This window comes from Symsagittifera roscoffensis, chromosome 5, assembly GCF_963678635.1.
Source record: "Symsagittifera roscoffensis chromosome 5, txSymRosc1.1, whole genome shotgun sequence".
Taxonomy (NCBI): Eukaryota; Metazoa; Xenacoelomorpha; order Acoela; family Convolutidae; genus Symsagittifera; species Symsagittifera roscoffensis.
The window spans coordinates 31765930-31787976 of NC_087066.1; the positions used below are offsets into that span (position 1 = coordinate 31765930).

General features: G+C 36.7%; 1 protein-coding gene across 1 annotated transcript in view; it reads right to left on the reverse strand.

Annotated features, from left to right (window-relative positions):
* LOC134845485 (acylamino-acid-releasing enzyme-like) overlaps positions 1-22047 on the reverse strand; it is a 284730-nt gene that overhangs the window by 176096 nt on the left and 86587 nt on the right. The window lies entirely within an intron of this gene.

Sequence of the window (22047 nt, forward strand, 5' to 3'; positions counted from 1 at the left end):
TAGTAACAAACCAATTATGGCAAATAAGCTTCCTTCCACCAAATTGGTGAATTTTCTAAGGCGGATTAAATCTCCGCTCAGGCGTAAATAGCACGAAATATATCGCACGTTAGTTGTCCCAAACTGGCCAAATGCCACCATTTAAAACCCCACAAAATTACGAAAAAAGATCACAGGTGATTATCTTTCCAAATGAAGCTCAGGACAACAATAATTTTCGAAAGATTTTAAAAAACTCCGTCAAAAATGGCCAGTTAAGTCGAAATTTGTCTGAAGAAAAAAAACCACCCGAGCAAATATTTCGTTACTTGTCCGCACCCGTGCACAAATATTCCGTTACGCAAAACTCTGATTGTTCCGAATGCCCTTTAAAGTCCATCCATGAAAAGTTTTCAGCCTAGAAAAAAAAAGAAAAAATGACAAAACTTTCAAAAAAATATTTAAACTTTTTTTAGATTTTTTTTTGAGCCATCACATGCTATTTAAAGTTCAGAAATAAAAATTTAGCGTATTGCTATGTATTGAACAGATCAAATATTATGCCTCATTGTTCCGACTTTTGAAGAAAACGGAATATTTGTGCTCGGTGTGGTTTTTTTTTCTCAGTCAATTTTCGTCGATCGAAATAATACTTTTCAACAAAAACTTTTATACTCTATTGAAGATATTGACTTCCTGAGTTCAAACATAAAAAGATATTTACCTCCGATTTTTTTTGTTAAGTTCTGAGTGTTTGAAAACTGACAAATTGGTCATGTTCTGGACTATATTATGCGCGCTTTGAAGAGTTTATTCATAATGTTGAGAGCGTAATGCAAATTGTTTATGCTTGGCGAATTAGCCCGCACAACAAACTCGTTCCAAATTGAATTGAGGTTAGCTAACTGGTCGTAATATATTCGTACGACTCAGATATTTACACTTTGATATTGTGCAAAATTTATAGGTTTTCAATAATTTTTTTTCCCAAAAATTATTCGTTGTGAATTGAGGGACAGCGGAACATTCAGGGCTTTGCCCTGATATACGAGCAGTCTTGTTTCAATTTGGAACAATTTCTAAGACGATTAAATCTCCGCTTACACGTTAAAAGCACAAAATTGGCAATTTTTGGTTTTTAAAATATCAAAACTTTTCCGTCAAAAAATGGCTAGTTAAAAAAACACCCGAGTACAAATATTCCACCTTGAGCACAAATCTTTGAAAGTCGGAACAAAAAAGACCAGTGCTACCAGAGTGCTAGGCTTGCAAAACTTTGATAGCACTGGTTTGATAAAAACAGTGCGATCAAAACTTTCCAATGCTTAAATTAAACTTTCCAATGCTTAAAAAAACGAACGTTGAAAAAATTATCTCAACTAAAGACAAAGAAACATATGATATGAAAACTATAGCATAAACAAGACGGCTCGTATCAGGGTAGGGACCTGAAAGTTTCGACTGCCCATCAATTGGTCTCGAATCGTTTTGGTAAATGACGTATTGACAAACTACAAATTTTAGGCTGATAAAATCAAAGAGTTAAAGTTTGAGGCGTTTGTGGAATTAAAAAGACCAATTGGCTTGCCTCAATTCAGTTTGAAACAATTAGAAGTGCGGATAATATGCCACACATAAATAGTTGAAATAAACTATCAAAGTATTATATATTATTGCAGCAGCAAAGCCGCACTTTAGTCAAGTGCAAGCATTATTGCTTGGCAATCACAATTTGTCCGGATCGATATCTATACGCAGTCAACTTTTCTAAACTTGGTCAGAATAAAAAATCCCGGGGCATAAATTCCCCCACTTTCTTCGAAAATCTTTCAACAAAAATGAATAAATACACTTATGAATTCCCTAAATATCTGCATTATTTTATTTGAAATAAATGGTTACCAGTTATAGCTAAAAAAAATTAAAAACTGAAAAGTTACAAAATTATGGAAAATCGCTAGCCTGATTTTTTTTTCTATTTCAATAAAATAACAATTTTTTCTGATGGCAAGAAATTTACAATTTCAATTCTATATTTCGACGAAACTAATTTCAAGAGAATTTTGATTTAATCCCAAAAACTGCTTGCGACTTGATTGTATAAAAAGCATAAATGAAATACAAACTAGTTGCAAGGTTGTTTCGACCAATGAAAAGTCGAACAAAGCCGAGCAAGGTGAACAAATGTCGATCAAAAACGACAGGATCGAGCAACGCCGACAAGGTGAAGCAACTCGACCATGGTCCCGAACGTTGTTACCCTCACAAAAGTAGACGGCGCGCATCGTTCGACCCACAATGTCGCGAGCAAACACCAGTCGACTCATATTTTCGATAAACTCATCTACTACCTCTGCTTGGATTGGCGCAAATTTTATTGTTTTATGACAGCTACTGTAAGCCTGGTTAAGCATTTATCATACAATCCATTTGGATGCCCTATCATCATAGTCATCATAGTTTATTAATATTAATAATTACTGCACAAGAAACAAACTTGTTCTGGTATTCTTGAACATATCATTTTGCTCAACATTACACTCACTGACAATTTAGAATAGTTTTGGCATTTGACGATCTCTCTCAAGATTTTTTCTCTGAAAAATTGCAGTTATTAAAACATACATTTTAGTTGCTTTATTCACAAATTATCATAATGATGTACCGAGAACTGAGAACAAGTCTTTGTAACGCACAATTTTTTAAAATACGTTATGGTACTAAAAAGCAGAAGGGCGTGTTAGTTCAAAATTAAGCGGGACTCTCGTCTGGAGATAAATGAGGGAGGGCCCGATATTTTACGTTTCGAAAGTAACAGGGCTAAAACGGAAGTAAGAGAATTTTTTATCTGGCATAAAAAATGTACAAAAGAAATGAAATTTAAGACGCCACATAATTTAAAAAGTTCGGCCAGTTATATTAATAATTTGACAATATTTAACATAAATGTTCGTTCCCTAAACGAAAACTACAAAAATTGAGGAGCACTAGTCTATAGCTTAGAACCTCAACCCTTCAGCATTGCTTAGCGAAAACCTGACTAACTAATGACAATGAAAGCGAAGCTGTTAATACATGCATTTAAAAAGTGTTTAGCAAAAATTCATTTAACAAGAAGAAGAAGTGTAATTAATTCAGTTACAAGAAAATATAAAAAAGTTGAAAGTTAAGCAATTTTTTGAGGAGTCATTAGCAGCTTACATTGATGCCGAAGAGTTTCAATGTCAGCCTGTTTTTAACAAACTGTGAACTGAAAAACTGAGCTTTGTTGAAGCATTAGACATTTATTTCGAAAGCCTCAATTCGAATAATAGTACGACTGTTATATGCGTTGACAAAGCCATCAACATTTCCCGTGAAAACGTTTTAACTTTTAGTTTCAATGCAGCAGTAATAGAGTAGAGCAGTAACGGCCAGGGACTAAAAAGTTTTCAGCTCTCCGTCTATCATCCATGGTGAAATTCAGAAAATATATTTCTAGATCATTCTTATCCAGTTGAAACCACTCGGGTTTGTTGTCGAGCTCCTATTGTTTCCATTCGTATGAGTCTTCTGGGTGATCTATCTAGCAACATTATGATTTGGCTCTCTGAGCGACTGAGGCCTTCAGTAGCCAAATTTCATCACCATTCTAAGCTTTAGAGTTTTGAACATTGTCTTGTATACGACCAAAGATTAAGTTTGTAAACAGCTTTTATTACAACGCCCAACTCAATCAAGTCTCTCAAAGTTTTATGGCACCATTTTTAACGAAGTTGAAGCAGTTGCTTCTATGCGTTGTTTGTTCCGACTATTTTCGAAGAAAATGATGAAATATTTGTGCTCCAGACAAATTTCGAATTTTAACTAGCAATTTTTGACGGAGTTTCTTAAATATCCTTCTTGAGGAATGCTATTTAGTGTATTCAATATTTTTGATATGCGGAAAGTACCATTTTGTACTTTACACAGCATGTGAGGGATGATGTTGAAAAAACTCAAAAAACATCTCGAATATTAACTCCAATTAGAACGAAAATTTAAATTTTCTCACCAGCTATTTGGATATCAAAACAAATGAGACTACTTGTATCAGGGCAATGCCCTGAATGTTTGACTGCCGTTGAACCTCAATGAAACTTACAAAGAATGAAACATTAAAATTAGTACATTTTTGAAATTTTCTCATCAAACTCCATGTTAAGTCAAAACAGCAAGACTGCTCACATAAGGCTTGAATATTCGGACTGCTCCTTAACATGATCATGATAGAGGTACTCATTGGCTGCAAAATTTGATGAAATTTGTACTAACAACTCAAATTTATAGAAAAACCCGATGAGAACACGGTATAATAACTTTCAAAAATCACAAAAGTTTTTTCTTAACATACTTTTTAGCATGCTTAAGCTAACAAAACTGCTCGTATCAAGGCGAAGCCCTGAATGTTCCGACTGCCTTTTAAGGTCTATGAACCAGAAATAAGATGAAAAAATTAAATGTAAAAAAAAGAAAAAAAAATTGTAAAAATTTTTAAAGATTTTTTTGTGAAAATCATCCCCCCCACGCCATATAAAGTACAAAGTGATATATTTAGCTTCTAGTAACAAATCGATTATGGCAAATAAGCTTCTTTCAACCAATTTGGAACGATTTCTAAGACGGATTAAATCTACGCTTACGCGTTAATAGCGCGAAATATATCGCGTTAATTGTCCCAAATTGGCCAAAATGCTTATATTTAAACCCCCATAACTTTACGAAAATTGATCACAAGTAAAATATCTTTTCAAATTTGAGCTTAGGACAACAATACCTTTTGAATGATATAAAAAAATTCTGTCAAAAATGGCTAGTTAAAAAAACAAAATTTGTCTGAAGAAAAAAAAACCCACCCCGAGCACAAATATTCCGTTACTTTCGTATCAAAAGTCGGAACAATAACACAATTATGAAGGAGAAAATTTTGAATTCTCTTACTATTTCCTCAAAAGGGGGAGATTTGTTACTAGGTACAAAATTACCATATGCTTAACCGTTGACTAGTTCGCTGGAAATCACAAGCAGGATTTGTTACTAGTTACCCGAGGATGGGGGAAACAGTTCAAGAGATCCGAATAAATTATATTTGCAGTCTGATTTTTTGTCTTGTAACGCTTTATACGGACTAGTCCAGACGCCCCTTCTCAATTTGGTAAAGTACATCAGTCTGATTAAAAATAGGACAAAAGCATCCATTAATTGAAACAAATTGCCTAGATTGGTAACTTTCAAACCCCCAATAAATTTGATAAAACATAACACTGAATTTCCAGATTGTGGACTACTTTCGGTCAAAAAAGATTTCAAGAAAAATCAGACTGGAATTGAGGGCTCCTAATGCTCTAAATTTCTAATGCCCTTTTTTGCTAAGAATAAATGAAATTAACAATTTTACCCTTCTTTGTTACAATATAGATTATTTTTTGGACAGTCAAAATAAATTTAAATAAAATTAAATATCACTTTAAAAATACTGTTGCCCTGAGCTCAATTTTAAAAGATCGATTGTGAACATTTTTTGTATAGATATGAGGGTTTGAAGATCGCCAATTTGAAAAGTAATGTTGTCTTGAGCTCAAGTTTTTTTTTAAAAAAAAAAGATTATCTGCTATCTTTTTTGTAGAGTTGTGGGCGCTTAAAATTTGCCAATGGAACCAATTTGAAACAATTAACACGGGTAAGAAATTGCATCAAATTTTAAATTTAATCCATATTGAGAAGCTCTCCAAATTGGATTCAGACAAGCTCTTTGGTCCATATAATTCTTTGTTATACGCAACATTTTTCAATTTTCACTTTAAATAGCATGTGGGGTGATGATTTAAAACAAAACAGCAAAAAAAATCGATTTTTTTCCATTTTTTTTTGAACAGTTCTTCAATTATTTTATTATTTTAATCCGTTGAAAATAAAAGGCAGTCTGAACAATCAGGGCTTCTCCCTGTTACGAGCAATTTTTCTAACCTTGAGACAGAAAAAAAGCAAGTAGATTATCGAACAAAACTGCTCGTATCAGGACAAAACCTTGAATGTTCCGCCTGTAAAAAAACTGGTCTCAAACAATTTTTGTTAATAAAATATAGACAAATTATGAATTTTAGACTGATTAAGAGTCGTGTATGGAATAAATAAAACTAATTAGCTCGTTTCAATTGATTTTAGAACGATTTTGTGGTGCTGGATTATTGACCACGCGTAAATAATGTGTGTTAGGATCAAATTATCACAGCACTCTTTTAGTCACGTTTGTATAGTAGTGCGCGTTTCCTTGCGCTCGGTTGTCAGGGTATGTTAGGGGTGAGCTCGCCACTTCTGGGAACAGGAAGATCTCTAACGATTCATCGAGAGTAATGTTTTTGAGAATTGGTCTGAATAAAAAACAACCCCGCATATATATTCCCTACTTTCTTCGAAAGTCGGAACAAAAGCAGAAGAGCTTACACTAAAAAAACTATTTGATCTGCACTGTTTTGTTTTTCCCTTAGACATTCATCCAAGTGATTTCACTTTGTGCTGGTCACTAAAAATAAGCCAGTCATGAAACTAAAGTTAATTTGATACAAGAATTCGGCGAAAAATCGTTTAACAAGAGAAAGAGGTGTAATAATTCAGTTGCGAGAAAAAGTAAAATTGTTGTAAGTTTAGTAATTTCACTCGAGGAGTCTGTAGCAGCTTTTATTGATGCTGAAGTGTTTTGTTTTCAGATCATCTGCCTCTTTAACAAACCGAGAAACGATAAATGGTGCTTTGTTGAAGTATCAGACAATTATTTCGAAAGCCTCATTTCGCTTATTGGTACAGCTGGTAAGTGAGATGAGAAAAAAATTGACATTTTGCGTAGAAACGTAACAGCAGCAACTGAGTACTGCAGTAACAATTTGGGACAGAGAATTATTCAGCTCTCAGTCTATCATTCCATGTAAGTTCGGAAAATCTGTTGATATATCGTCCTTATGCTGTTTAAACTGCTTGGGCTTGTTGGCAAATTCGTAATATATCCACTCGTAAGGCACGTCCATGTACTCTAGCAGCTTTATGGTCGGCTTTCTGAGCAACCAAGATCTCCAGTAGCCGAAGCTCACCTTCAGTTTAAAGTTTAGGGTCTTGAACGTTTTCTTGTATACGCCCGAAGAGTAAGTTTTTTCAAAGCTACTGTTACAATTTCCAAATTAACCAAGCCTCTCAAAGCTTTTCTGCGCCATTCTTACCAATGCTGAAGCAGCTGAATTTCTTCTAAGCGTTATTTGTTAAAACTGTTTTCGAAGAAAATGACGAAATACTTGTGCTCGAAGGACGATAGACTTTTTTACACCATCTGAAAGATGTCCTGAGCACAAACTAATAAAAGACAGGTTGACTTTGCTCCGGAAGACCTCACTATTGGGCCAAGTTAGTTTGATTATGCTGAAGAGAAGTTTATTGAGCGCTTTAGTTTTTGTTTATCACTTTTTATTTTACTTTCCAACGTTTAAAAAGTCTAGCTTTCTTCTGCTCAGTTTTTTCCTACTAGTCCTGCATTTTATTAGTACATTGTACTTGTTAAATTGGGTGGTTAGGGAATCTAATTGAAAAAAAAAATAGTTACAAGTGGTGTTTTTTCTGTATATGAAGTTTTTTTTTATCTTAGTGGCATGGCTGTTTTCGAACTAAGCGTCCAGTTTTGGATAACATATAAAAAGTGCTTGTGGCGTGCATCGTGGTGTTTTTCTACAAGTGGGCCTTCCATGCAGTGAATGAGCTCAAGTCAATGATGAGGCACCAATCAAGAAATCTGAGGCTGCTGAAATGGAACGCCTGCTGAGTCGCTTCAAACTTCCAGAGTATTCACTTCAGTTTTGAGATGAGCTAGGCTAATTTGATGAAAAACGACCACATGTAATTTGAATACTTTCAGTGATTGGCATGAAAAACTGCTTTTACAAGATTGTGCATCCGACGATGTTTCCGTATAATCATAGCTACGGGAGTGGTTTTGCTCTGTGGGAGGATTTATTTCATTTTTGCTTCAAATTACTGTACCATGTGAAGGAAGGAGCTTGGAATTAAACTCGAATGATAGGTGATGTTTACTAGTAATTCGTGCGCTCCAAAGTAGTCATACATAATCAAATGGTTGATTTTTTGAAAAACTTTTTCTTGTTTCTGTCTGAAATTCAATTACAAAATGATAAGTATTTTATCTATACCTCTTAAATATTCTTGAACCAACATCTTATACTCAAAACTATATGGAATTGGCTCTCAGCAGTAAGAAAAATTACCGCTTAAGCTACGCATTTCTAGAGAGTTGATTAACAGCGAATAAGAATTATTCAAACTAAAAAAAGTTGAGTGCCCATAATTTTGCTACAGTTTTTCAGACTGCTTAAATTTTTTGTTAACAAAATGTTTCAAAACATCAAAATTTGTCCGGAGAAGAAAGCCATGCAGAGCAAGTAATCTTTCACTTGCTTGCTATTTGTTTTTAAAACGCTTGCTGTGTCGACTAGTAATATCAAAACTGTTGATTTGAAAAGCAATTTTCAGTCTTAAAATAACATCTTCTCAGTTTTGCTAATGGACTGGGTTGCGATTTTTTTGTGGTTGGTTATGGTTCAAAATTTTTGTTCCGTCTGTCGAAGAAAGTGATTTAAAGTTTGTGCTGGTTTTTTTTCTCAAGACAAAATTCGGCTTTTAAACTAGCATTTTTTGAAAGAAATTCTTAGCAAAAAGTACAGCTGCCCTTAGCTCGGAATTAAAATGTCAATTGGGATCTTTTTTTTCTAATGTTTGAGCGGGATTAAAGATTGCCAATTTGGCCAAATTGAGAAAACTAACGCGATTATTTTTGTGCTATTAACGCGTAAGAGGAAATTTAATCCGTATTGGAAATCGATTCAAGCTCTTTTGAGGCATGCTTTTTGGTCTATATAATATGTTTTGTATGTTTTTGTACTTCACATAGCGTGTGGGATGATAATTTCAAAAAAATTAGGACATTTCTTCACTTTTTTTATTGTTTTAAATTACCCCACAGAATTTTCAAATGTTGCCTTGATGCGAGCGATTCTGTTCTAACAAGACGACAGAAAGCAACGCAAGTCTCCAATTTTTCAAATATTTTGTTTTATATTACTCCACAAGAAATAACACGCAGTGTGAACCTTCAGGGCCCAACCCTGATACGAGCAGTTCTACTTTCACATGGAGACAGAAAGCAACGCAGTAGACAATATAACAAGACTGCTTGTATCAGTGCAAAACTCTGATTGTTCTGGCTGTCCTTAAAATGGTCTCAAACAAGTTTTGTTATGAAAAGTTTGACAAACTATGAAAATTAGGCTAATAATGGGTCGTATATGGAATTATTAAGACTAAATAGATAGCCTCAACTGAATTTGAAACGATTTTGTGGAGCGGAAAATTTCGCCACGCGCAAGTAATACGCGTTACACTTTTAGCATCAAGGTATCACAGCTCTTTTAGTCACGTGGGTATAGCAGTGAGCGCTTCACAGTTCAATGCAGGTCAGGAACATTTCATGGTGAGCGCGCCACTTCTGGGAACACGAAGATCTCTAGAACTGTTTTTGTAATTTTGTCAGAAAAAAAAACCCTAGCATATATGTTCCCTACTTTCTTCGAAAGTCGGAACAAAAACAAAAGAGCTCTAAATCGTATATATCAAACCACTGTCAACCTCGCAATACTTTCACTTGTATGGCTCGTCTTTATAGTCTATTAGCATTACTATTGGCTTTCCGAGCAACCGAGGTCTCCAGTAGCCAAATTTCATTACCAGTTTAAACGTTAGAGTCTTGAAGGTTCTTGAACGTGACCTTGTATACGCCCAATGATTAAGCTTTCCAGAGCTACTATAACCATTTCCAATTTAACCAAGCGTCAACGTTTGTAGCACTGTTTTACCAATGTTGAAGGAGCTGAGTGTTTTAGGCGTTATTTGTTCCGACTTTTTTTGAAGGAAATGACGGAATTTTTGCGCTCGGGATGGTTTTTTTATTCAGTCAATTTTCGATTTCTTGATTAATAAGTTTTGAAAAAAGTTTTACAACTGAAAGGTATTGCTATGCTGAGCTCATACTTTCAAAAATATATGTATTTCACTTGTGATCGTTTTTACTACAGTTATGAGGGTTTGAAAATTGCTAATTTGCCCAATTTGGGACAATTAACGCGCGATATATTGCTTTCAACGTGTAAGCGGCCGATTAATTCGTTAATGCGTAAAGGCAAGTCATTTGGTCGTATTATTCTGACATAAGACACTAAATTTATTCCTTCTGGCTTATATTAGTGTGTGGGGGGGGGGGATAAGTTGAAGAAGAAACAAGTTTTGTCCCTTTTTTATTAAGTTGTCAATTTTTCAACCAAAAAACTTTCAATTCGACCTAAAATTGCAGTCGGGACATTAAGGGCTTTGTATTGATACGAGATTTCTTGTCTGTACTTGTGATTGTTTGCAAGAGGTTTTTTTGAGTCTATAGAAACTAAAGCCCGTTTTCACTTTTTCGTTTTGAAATTTGTATCAATCGAAAGCGGTTACAACATGCCTTTCGCAGAAAGATTGTTTATTGTTAGTCATTATCTGCTCATTTGTTCGACCAAATACATTTTATCAAGTCGGTTATTTTTAAAACTTACCTTCTTTGAGGCCATCCTTAGTAAAAATTATATGATGTACGCTCTGGGGTCAGCTTTTACTAGGGCAGCCTCTGAGAGAGGCCGGCTAGCATGTTGAGTTTGCCTAGGAAGACCTCACCGGTGGGCCAAGTTAGTTTGAGTATGCTGAAGAGAAGTATATTGAGTGGTATCCGTTTTTGCTTATCACTTTTCCTTTTACTTTCCAACGTTTAAAAAGTCTAGCTTTAATCTGCCTAGTTTTTTCCCTTCATTTTATTTGTAATCGAAGTTAGGTGATTAAATTGGGTGACTAAGGAACCTGTTTGGAAAACAATTAGTTAAGCGTGGTGATTCTTCTTTAAACAGAATAAGGATTTCGATGATTTTAGCTTCTGTTTTATGTGACCAATGTGGTTAAAAAGCATTTTTGATGCTAGTGGCATGACCGTTTTTGAAACTAAGTGCTCAGTTTTCGATAATATATACTATGAGCTTATGCTGTGCATCATGGTGCTTTTCTACAAGTGGGCCTTCCATGCGGTGAATGAGCTCAAGTCAATGATGAGGCGCCAATCAAGGAAACGGAGGCTGCTGAAATGGAACCCCTGATGAGTCGTTTCAAAGTTCCGGAGAGTTCACTTCAGTTGTGAGATGAGCTAGGCCAATTTCATGAATAACGGTGACATGTTTCAAGATTACAATCAATGAATGGGATATATGGATGGGTGCTTTCACAAGATTGTGCACCCGATGGTGTTTATGGGAAATGCTTTATAGCTGTGAGAGTCTTGCTCTGTGGGAACGAAGGAACATGGAAATGGACTATAATGATAGGTGATGTTTATTAGTATTTCGCACGCTAGTAAGTTAGACATACTGTGATATTCCCTAAATCTTATCTGAAAATTGAACTAATAATACAGTTGAATTAATAGTAAAGTTAAATAAATCAATATCGATCATTGAATAGAAGGTAACTATTATCTTGCAATAGCTAACGAAGAGTGATTCTTGGTTTTAGCACCACCAAGCTGTTAGAACAATAGACATGATTGGCAGGTCTTTAATTCGCATTAACCAATTGATCTCTAACATGATGATGCAAAGTTCATTCATTACGTCCTCTATCTTAGATGGTCAACTCACTACCACCACATTTCCCCCTCTCGAAAATTTCAGACAACGTTTGAAATTCAGTCACAGGTTCACAGTAAACAATTTAATCAATGAGTTCAAAAGTTTAAATATCAGAGAGTTTTCTTTCCTTGTACTTGTAAACAGCTTGAATAAAGGTCGACCCGATTTCCTGTCTAAAATCCTCCGATATACAACTACTTTCTCCGGGTAGTGAATGAGATCGAACTCAAGATTACTTGTTTTAGTTTTTTTCGCTGGCGTCTCCTGTTCCACTCTGAATCGGAGCGTCCCTTGGTTCAAGTCACTTCTGAGGCTTGTTGCTAATAACGGGTTTCTTTCTGTCAGTTTTCTTAGTGTCTCGGATCCCTACTTGTGTGTGAGGAGTCTTTTGTGCGATTTCAAGTCAGATGCTACCTTCGCCAGATTTTCTAACGTCCTAACGCTATCTGGCTCCTGGTTTCTTCAGCTTTGGTGACAGGTCTCTGCTCACCATTCCCTTCTTCACCACCTTCAGTCTAGTTCTTGAGTCTGCCGATTCTCGCATTTCATCCGGCCTCGGTAGGGATCTCTCCAGTTTCAGTTGATCTAGATTTAAAGAACAGATTAGTTTATCCCTAAAGTTAGACCATTCTGTATTCGGTTTCCATCCAAAATGAAGTTCGAATGGTGACTTCATAAGAATGCTGTGACGTGTTATTCGAATATCTTCCAATATCGAATTGACTGCTGATTGTATATCTTCAAAACTTGGATCCACTTGCATTGTGCCTTATTTTCTTTTTGTAGTCTGAATACATCTTCCTACCAACCCACACCCGCTGTGGTCTCCTACTGGACAGAATACTTGATTTATTCCCTTAGATTTATAAAATTCTGCTATTTTAGCGTTTTTGAATCCCGCATATTGGTCTGTCCTTAAATTCTTTGATATACTATGTTGGTGGATGTAAATGGTTGAAAATTTGAGTGTTTTATCGCTCCCTGACTTCCTGGTGATCATGGCAAATGGGTATCTCAAAAACCGATCAATTGCGACTATGATAATAAGTTTTTTCCCCTTAGAATCGAACATGGGACCAGCAAAATCTATTTGTAATTCTTCATTCACTCCTGATAATTCCGGCAAAAGCTCTGCCGAATTGAAGATTTTGACGTTTTAAGGTTCTTACCATACGCTGAGCATGATCTGCAGGATTGGCACAAGTCTATGATCTCCCTGTGCCTTTTTGGCTATAGATATTGTGCCGCATCCACCATTGCCTCCTGTCCTGGGTTTGTCCTGTGCAGTCGAGCCATTACCGTTTTCCTCGGACATGTTGGAATTGCTACTCTGTTGTCAATAATAATGCAATCGATGATTACTGAGGCGTCGTCCCAAAAGTCTGCCATGTAGCTGCCCAGTCTCAAAAACCCTTCTCTGTCCTTTGTTAAGATGTGTTTTCTTAGTTGACCCAACTGGCTGTATTCTGTCGTCAGCTCCTCCAGTAAGTCCGCGTCAAGTATATTGTGAAGGCCTGTAGTGAAAGATATCTTGTCTGAAGTTACTGGAGCTTCTTGTGTCCTCTTTTTTCCAATTTGCTTGCTATCATATTGACCCTCACTGTCTTCTTCAGTCTGTTTGCTCCGAAGTTTGCGAGCATTCGAGCGTAGTTCGTCTTATTTCCGTTTATGGTTGTGATACTTTTCTTCTTCCTGCTCGCAGTTATCGTTTCAACTGTCTGTCTTTCTTCGGTCCGGTTTCTCTCTCTAATTGGGTTTTCCATCTGCCTTCTAGATGGGAGATCAAATTTACTCATGTGTCTTTCCTAAAATTTGGGATAATTGCACTATTTTTAATTTTATTTGAGCTGATGAGGTTTAAGTTTAAAGTCGGAGACAATGATTTCTGTATATTTTTTTACTGAATATAACTCCGCCGCCTCTGATTGGTTAGATTCTATTACGACGTCCTCTCGTGATGAACTGGTTAGATGTGACGAAGTTGTGAATAAATTCAAAATAGATGATTTTGATTGGTTAAGACTTTCACCGCATGAATTTCCGCCCTCTCGTTGTGAGTTGTAAATTTGCACATCTTGATTTGATTGGTTAAAATTTTTGCCGCGTAAAATTCCGATTTGTAAATAAGGGATGTATATTTGCATAAATTGATCTAATTGGCTAATATGAAAACCGCATGACGTTGCGCCCTCTCGCGGAAGTATGTACAAGTGCATATCTAATTTTGATTGGATAAAACTTGAGCCGTCTGTATCGAATGTTTTATCGAATTTGGCGGTTCTGATTCGGTGTTCTGATCGGGTAAAATTTTTGTGTGGATTATCGACGCCTCCTTCCGGTGCCTCGGAATCTAGATATTTTCTTTCGCTCGCATTTACGTCAAATGTGAGTTTTTTGGTATTTGTTCTGTTTTTCTCTAGGTGAGCCTTAACTAGCTGAACTTTCCCAATTTTTTTGTCCGTTGCTGGAGTGCTGATCACCCTGCATGCTTCATCAAAGATCTCAATGGTTTTGCCGACGAATTGCTCATCGTATTTTGATGTGGGCGGTGCCTCGAACTTAGGGCTTCTTGACAAGTAATCTGCCATTCCTATTTTAGCTCCTGCGATGTGAGAAATCGTATATTCAAATGGTAGCATTCTTTCTGCCCATCTGTTCAATCTGGAATGATATGTTTTGTTGCCGCGATTTTCTATTAGTGTTATGACTATGGCTTTTTGATCGGTTATAATTTGAAATTGATTCCCCAGTAACTAAATTCTGAAAAATTTGCATGACCAGACTACAGCGAGCAGTTCTAGTTCGTTAGTGCTGTACTTTTATTCTGCTGCATTCAAGAACCTTGATGTGAAGGCAATTGGTACACATTTGTCTCGTTCCAACTCTTGCTCTAACGCTGCCCCCAATCCTTTGTGACTTGTATAACATTTGATCCTGCAATGTTTGGAGGCATCATAGTTGTGCATTTTTGGTATATTGGCGATTAGTTCAGGAATCTTTTGGAATGCATTGTTTGCTTCTTCACTCCAAATGAATTTTTCTTTGTTCTCTGCCTTCAGTGAAGGTCGGAGTGTCTCAGTGTGTTTTTGAAGGTTGGGTATGAATCTGGACATGTGGTTTAGTATACCCATAAACGATCTCAGTTGTTTCAGAGACTTTGGCGGTTGCTCATCGATCTCGAACCCCAGCCAGATTAATTTGGTTTTTATCCGCATTTACTGAGTTTTAATGCGAATCATTTTTTGTCTAATCTTGACCGAACATTGTTGACTATTTTGTTATTTTTCGTAATTGAGCCTTTCGATACTATTAAATTGTCATCTAAAAACAGAATACTCCTTGGATCCCTTGGATTGCATTGTCCATTGCCTTCTGAAATTCCTTCGGCATGTCTGTTACTCCATAAAATCCTGTTTTAAATCTGTATGTTCCGTTGAATTCCTCGCATACTATGCTGAAGTTACAGTGTTTGCTCACGGATTCATCTAATGGAAGTTGGCTAAAGGCTGTTTCAGATCTAATGACGTGAACCAGACTGTGCCCTCTGATTTGGATGCGAGTATTTGAGCTGCTGAATCAAGGAGTTCTAGTAGATTTGGCATTTGAAACTTGTTTTTATAAATCTGTGAATTCATTGGTTTTGCATCCATTGCTAATTTCACTGTGCCATCCTTTTTTGCTGTTATGACTACTGGGGCTACGAATTGGTCACTTGTGCATTTGTCAAGTTTTACTATGTGGCCTTCTTTTATAAGTTTCTTTATTTCTGCTCCCACTTTGGCTTGCATATGAATCGGCACCCTTCTTCTCTTTTCCTGAATCGGTATTAATGGTGATTTAAATAAAGTAAAAAACTTGTGTATCTTTGAGCGCCCCAATCTTTGGAATACGTCGTTGTATTTTTTAAAAAATTTGTTCTTCCAGAAAATCGATTCGGCTGATTCGTCTTCTTGGTCTTCTGAGGTTGTGTTTACTGAAACTTTGGGAGGTTTAAGTTGTGTTGTTACTATCCCCAGTTCTGGTTGGATATCTAATCCTAATAGGCATCTGGTTCTATTCTCGGAACTTAGAAGTTTTGCGCCTTCTAGTTTCCAACCATTTGAATAGATATCGGTTTCTAGTATACTGAAGAGTTTTATCGGTTTGTGGTTGTAGTCGACGTACGTTGTGCTTAACGGGTTCTTGGCTAGAGATATAATCTTTGCGTTGGGATCCTTCGCTAATAGTGTTTCTGCTATGCGTTTATTTACAAATGAGGCTGGACTTCCAAGGTCAATAGTGGCGCTGAATAATGAGCCTCTTGTTTTTAGCGTTGTTCTAAGGCACTTAGTTTTCCCGGTTGCAGAGTTGATTACTTCTAAATTCTTGACCGTTTCCTTTTGTGATGATGTTTCCGAGATCTTTAGAACTGAATAGTTTTTTTCGCTGTCTGAAACTATGAAGTTGTAATGTTCTTCTTCGTCCGGTTCTGGTTGTTCGACATTGTCAACTTGAGTACTGTTACAGCACTTAGCGAAGTGTCCCTTTTTTCCACAAGTTCTGCATGTTGCTCCCAAGGCTTGCCATTTGACCTTGTGTTCAGCTGTGAATCTTCTCCCACAGAAATAACATGGTTTGGTTTGAGTGTTCTACTGGTCTGGTTGGTTCTTGGGTTTAAAATTTCCTTTCCCTAGCGCTCTGTTCATTCTGTTTTGAAAATTGTTCTTCGATTGGATGGACATCAATGATTCTTGCTTAACCCGATATTGATTAGATGAGTTTATGAAGTTCGCCGAATTACTTGCTGTAGACGGATTCTGCTTTTGCAGAGTATTAGCTGTTACGTACTCCTTTTCCTGAAGCAACGCAGATTTAAGGGTGTCGTCTACTGTAGCTCCTGGTCTGATGCAAAGTTCTCTTTGTATGTCAGAATATCTCATTTTTGCGATGAAAATGTCGTGGATGACTTCCTTTTCGATGTCCCCCGTCCATCGTCATTTTGAGGCTTGACCTGCTAGGCGAAGGTAAAACGGTTCGAGGTTTTCTCTGTCCCCATGTGATGCGTTGTAAATTTGCATCCTTTCAATGATGTAATTCTTCTCACGTTTGAATAATTGTTCGCAAGCGTCGTGAAAGAATTTGAAATTTACTGTATTGAGATTGACATGTGCGTGTTGTTGTAGGAATCTTTTCTTCCTTTCGTTTCCAAGGGCGAAGAAGAGCCTCGATTTTATCCGTGCATCTGCTTCGTGATAGTATACATTTGGACTTATTTTGGGTTACTTCTTTCGTCGTTCTTTGTTTGCTTCATTTGACTGCCGCTTCGTTTCTTGCCGTTCTGTTATTCGCTTCTTCCGCGGTTTTGAATTTGGAAAAGGTTCAGGTTTTGGTGGGGGATCGTCAATTACCGTTGCCGGGTCTGAAAGTAGGCTATTCGGGTCACAGTTCTCCTTAAGTGATACAGCGCGAAAGAATTGACCTATCCACACCTCCCAAGGGTTCAAGTCGCTTCTGAGGCTTGCTGCTGATAACGGGTTTCTTTCTGTCATAATTCTCAGTGCCTCGGATCCCTCCTTGTGTGTTAGGAGTCTTTTGTGCGATTTCCAGTCAGATGCTGCCTTCGCCAGATTTTCTAACGTCCTAATGCTATCTGGCTCTTCTCCTGGTTTCTTCAGCTTTGGTCACAAGTCTCTGCTCACCATTTCCTTCTTCACCACCTTCAGTCTAATTCTTGAGTCTGCTGATTCTCGCATTTCATCCGGCCTCGGTAGGGATCTCTCCAGTTTCAGTTGATCTAGATTTAAAGAACAGATTTGTTTATCCCTAAAGTTAGACCATTCTGTATTCGGTTTCCATCCAAAATGAAGTTCGAATGGTGACTTCTTAAGAATGCTGTGACGTGTTATTCGAATATCTTCCAATATCGATTTGACTGCTGAGTGATCTTCCAATTCGAATATCTTCCAATTCGAATCAATAAAAAAGTGGTGTTCCTAGACTCAGTTCTACGTGGAATTATTTCTAAGCAAGAAAAATTTGCCGCTTACGCTACGGATTACTAGAGAGCTGGTAAACAGAGTAAATTAATTATCCAAAGTGACAACGTTTGAGCGCTCATAATTTTGCAACAGTAGAATGCTAAACATAAACTTTTATAAGTTTTTGAATTCAAGACAAATTCTTTTCAGACTGCTCAAAACTTTTTGTCAAAAAATAGCTTTCAAAAAGTCAAAAAATTGTACGGAGAAGAAATCCAGCAAATATTAGTTCATTTGCTTGCGATTTGGGTTTAAAACATTTGCTGTGTCAACTGGATTATGACCACTGTTGAGTTGAAAAGGTTGATTGAATTAATGTTCAGTACTATAATAATATCTTTTTTTCAGTTTTCGCTAATGGACAATTAGTTTATACAGGGTTTCTTGATTGTTTTGACTTCCGAATAAAGTAGAGGTATGCTTGTGCTCCTGGTGGTTTTTTGTGTTGAGACAACTTCGAAATTTTAAATGATTAATTTTGGCAGAATATTTTATAAATTATGAAAACTAGTGGAGCCCTGAGCTTGATTATAAAAAAGTATCTAAATTGAGACAAAATATTGATGGTTTTGAGTTTGAGTTTGGCCAATTTAGCTTAGTAAATTTACCCGAAGTCTAAAATTTTCTATCAACGGCTTAAGTTTGGTGGCAAATTAATCCGGATCGGAAATCATTCAACTTTCAGTTGAGGCCAGCGAGTTGATCAAAATTTAGTTTAAAAATGCAAAATTTATTACTCTGCTCTTGATACTCAGAGTTAGAAGGATCTAAAGTTTATAAAAACGCGTTGAAATGATCTTCACATATGTTTTTGAGTTCTTAAATGAACCCTAATTTATCAACAAAGCTTTTGCGACCTCAAGAAACAAAAGCTAGCTTAAATATTTTTTGTTTTTCAGCAAAAATTTAAATTCGGTTAGAAAATTTTTCCAACATCACTAAACGACTCTAATTGGAATTTTTCATCAAAAACCTTTTTTTTTTTATGCGAAACATATTGAAATTTAAAAAAACCTAGTCTGTTGCTGCAAAATTTTTATAAGTATCCGAATCAGGACTTGAATATGACAACACACTTGATCCACTACGGGCTTTATTTGCGGTAGGCAAATTCGGCAGAAAAAATTCCTACTCCATAACTCATTCCCACTTTTAAGGAAGCACTCGGAAATATGAGTAAGGATCGCTTCGGTTGTAGAAAAAAATAGAAGTTATAGAAGCAAAGATCTTAAGACTGAATTTCACAAAAACGAGTCCAGGTTATCACTGACAATTTGTTGTTCCAATTTTGGGGAAAAAATAGGAAAATTTGTTCGGGTAAATTTTTTCTTCAGACAAACTTTGCTTTTGAAATAAGCTTTTTTGGCATAACTTTCTTATACAATCTGAAAAAAATTGATGCCTTGAAATCAAAGTTAAAAGCAGATAGTAAACATAAGAGACCCTAGGAAAGTTTGAACGGTGGGAACACATGGAAAGACTGCTTTGTCATTTTCAGTTTATTTTACAATTTGTTCAGTTTCAGACCGCTTTCAGTTTCTTGTATAGTACTTTAACCCGCTGCCACTCGTAATATGTATTTGACTTCAGTTGTACGCAAGACTTAAGTTTCACTAAAAGACAAACTTATCCTTTGTTCCGAGTGCTTAAAACTTGCAGCAGCTTGTCGAAAAGCAATGTCAAAATGAGCCTGCTGCGCATTTTTAATTGATTTTGAAACAAAAAAGCAAAATGTTTTCAAAGATTTATGAATGAGAGCTTTGAAAAGCCTTTTAAGAAAACTTTATGTTGCGATAAAAGCTACCAGGATTGGTCTGGCCGTGTAAATCAATGCTGCTTCAGTAAAATGTTACTAAAAATCCAGTAATGCAACAGGTGCTGTACAGTTTCACTTAAACTCTGATCAGAGAGATAACATGACATAAAAATCGCAGTAGTGTAACAAAACTGATACATCAACCGATTACAGCTGATTGTTTGCGCTGCCAGATTTTTTAAAGGAGCAAAAACAGGTTCCTACTCAGTTTTAAGCCCCCATACGGTAGCTCACATTCTGTTCTTTTGCTGTTTCTATGCCTCAACTACTTAGTATAGTCGTCATATGTAGTAAAATAGTTTAAAAATCTGCTCTTGGATGAGTTTTCACTTCTTAACTTTCATTGAGATAACTATGCCTCGACGATACCTTTTAGCCTTCTCTACATTATCACCACTGTTGCTGTTTGCCTGGTTGTCTAATCTTCAATTATGGCTACCTCCAACTTACTATTTAGATCAAATAGTTCCCAAAAATTCTTTTTTCGTAGAACTCCGTGGCCCCAGAAACAGATCAAACGCTTTTGATACTATATACCCATTATGCACAGCTCTATGGAATAGAAATGCGTCATATGAAGCTATAAAAAAAGCAATCCGCAAAAAATCTCACGTTCTGAACCAAAAAATTGAATACTGCTACCAGTATTTTCAACAGCAAAGTCGTTTCTTTAACTCAGAAGCCGTTAATGAATTCGAAGAGAACTTTCCAATTGCTTTTAGCATCCTCGCTTACCACAAATTTGACCAATTGGAGCAAATGTTTTTGGCTATTTTCAGAAGGCAAAACTTTTATTGTATTCACGTGGACGCGTCATCTACTGAACAATTTACAAGCAAAGTAAGAAAGTGGTCTTTCACACAGTGGCAAAAATAGGAGACAAAAAACTGCCTCAAAAGGGTTAATTTAAGAAAACTATAACTGAGCAAATTTAAAAACTCATCATATTCTCCGAAAAATGTCTTCAAAGAATGTACGGGAAAAAAAAGTATATTAAGTTTGCAGTAGTTTTTTTGGTATTGAGTTGATGTTTTTTCATGGCTTATTCATCAGTGCAGGTCAAAAAATAATTGCGATTGCATTTGGTTAGAATTTAATTTTCAGTTGTCAAATTAATTTTTGACCTGCCCTGTTACTCATAGAGTAATGTCAGAATGAGTACACGGTCTGTTTGTATCGTTATCTAATTGTCGGCCGCATAGTTCTTTGCAACTTCTTAGTCCAATACTGATCCTATGGTTACTCGGATTTTCTAGATTAATAGATCATTGGTCCTAAGATGCTATATCCTAATATCCTGGATCCTAGATCCCAATAGGTCCTAACAAATACTGGAAAAACGATAAATTGGAGATCAAATTTTTTGGTATTCTCTATAAGTCCTCCTTTAGAGAATACCAATACGCTAAACATACAGAAATTGCAATTATGATTTTTAAAAATAGTTATGGAACATGATTGGTTGCAATAATTATTTTACGATCACAATAAACACAAAAATTATAAAGCGTCAAGCGATAACTATACAAGAAATTGCAAACGGGTCGCAGTACATTGAACGGCAAAAAAAAAATGAAGATTATGCGATATAGAACAAAAACGTCGGAAACGTCTGATGTAGCCATTTCATCAATGTTTTCTGATGAGGTGCTACTTCTGCGCCCAGTTGTCCAGCGTCGGTTTTGCGCCAAAACGTTGCATAGCCAACAATGACTGAGGGAATCGTCCCTTACTCGAGTTCCAAGGAAAACAGTGAAGTTTGAATATATTTTAGCGCAGGGGTAAAGGAGCGCAGCAGTCCCATCGTTATTTCGTCAAGGGAGAAGGCGGAGGACAATTGCCCTACGGCATACGAATCCTCAGAAATGGAGGTTCAGGAGGGATCAGTAAGTCCCAACAAGCGGCCAGAATAAGCCGCAACGCCAGAGCCAACGAAAATGGAAGGCCTTTCGTCATCGCCCATAGTCATGCCGACGGATCCGGGAGAATCGAGTAGCTCGCAGGTCCAAACACCGAGAGCAGTAGTGAGGTACAATACCCGGTCACTACGTGATCGAAAACCACCCAAGTTCTCGGCGGGAACGGTTTTTCACCACTATCATTTTCTCGGAGTCCGTGACAGTAAACGTAGTACAGGCAAAAGACAGTTCGGATGAAGAGGAAACTAGCGAAAAACTAAATTTCTCGGGATCCAGTCTCAAGACAGCAAACCGCCCCGTGGATCTTCGGATAGTCGTTACAGGGCGCAAATACAGAAAGAAGGGGTACACCAAAAAAGATCCCGAGCCCCAAGAAACGAAACGCCGAAGACATATTTCGACCGGGAAAGGTGTCATTTTTATTGGGGGAGACTATGTACAAGACGACGTTAGTGGATTTGATACGGCGGTATTGGGGCACTTTGTGGACGTATTGGACAAGCTACGCGGCATCAACCAGCGTTCTAAAGGCATTGTAC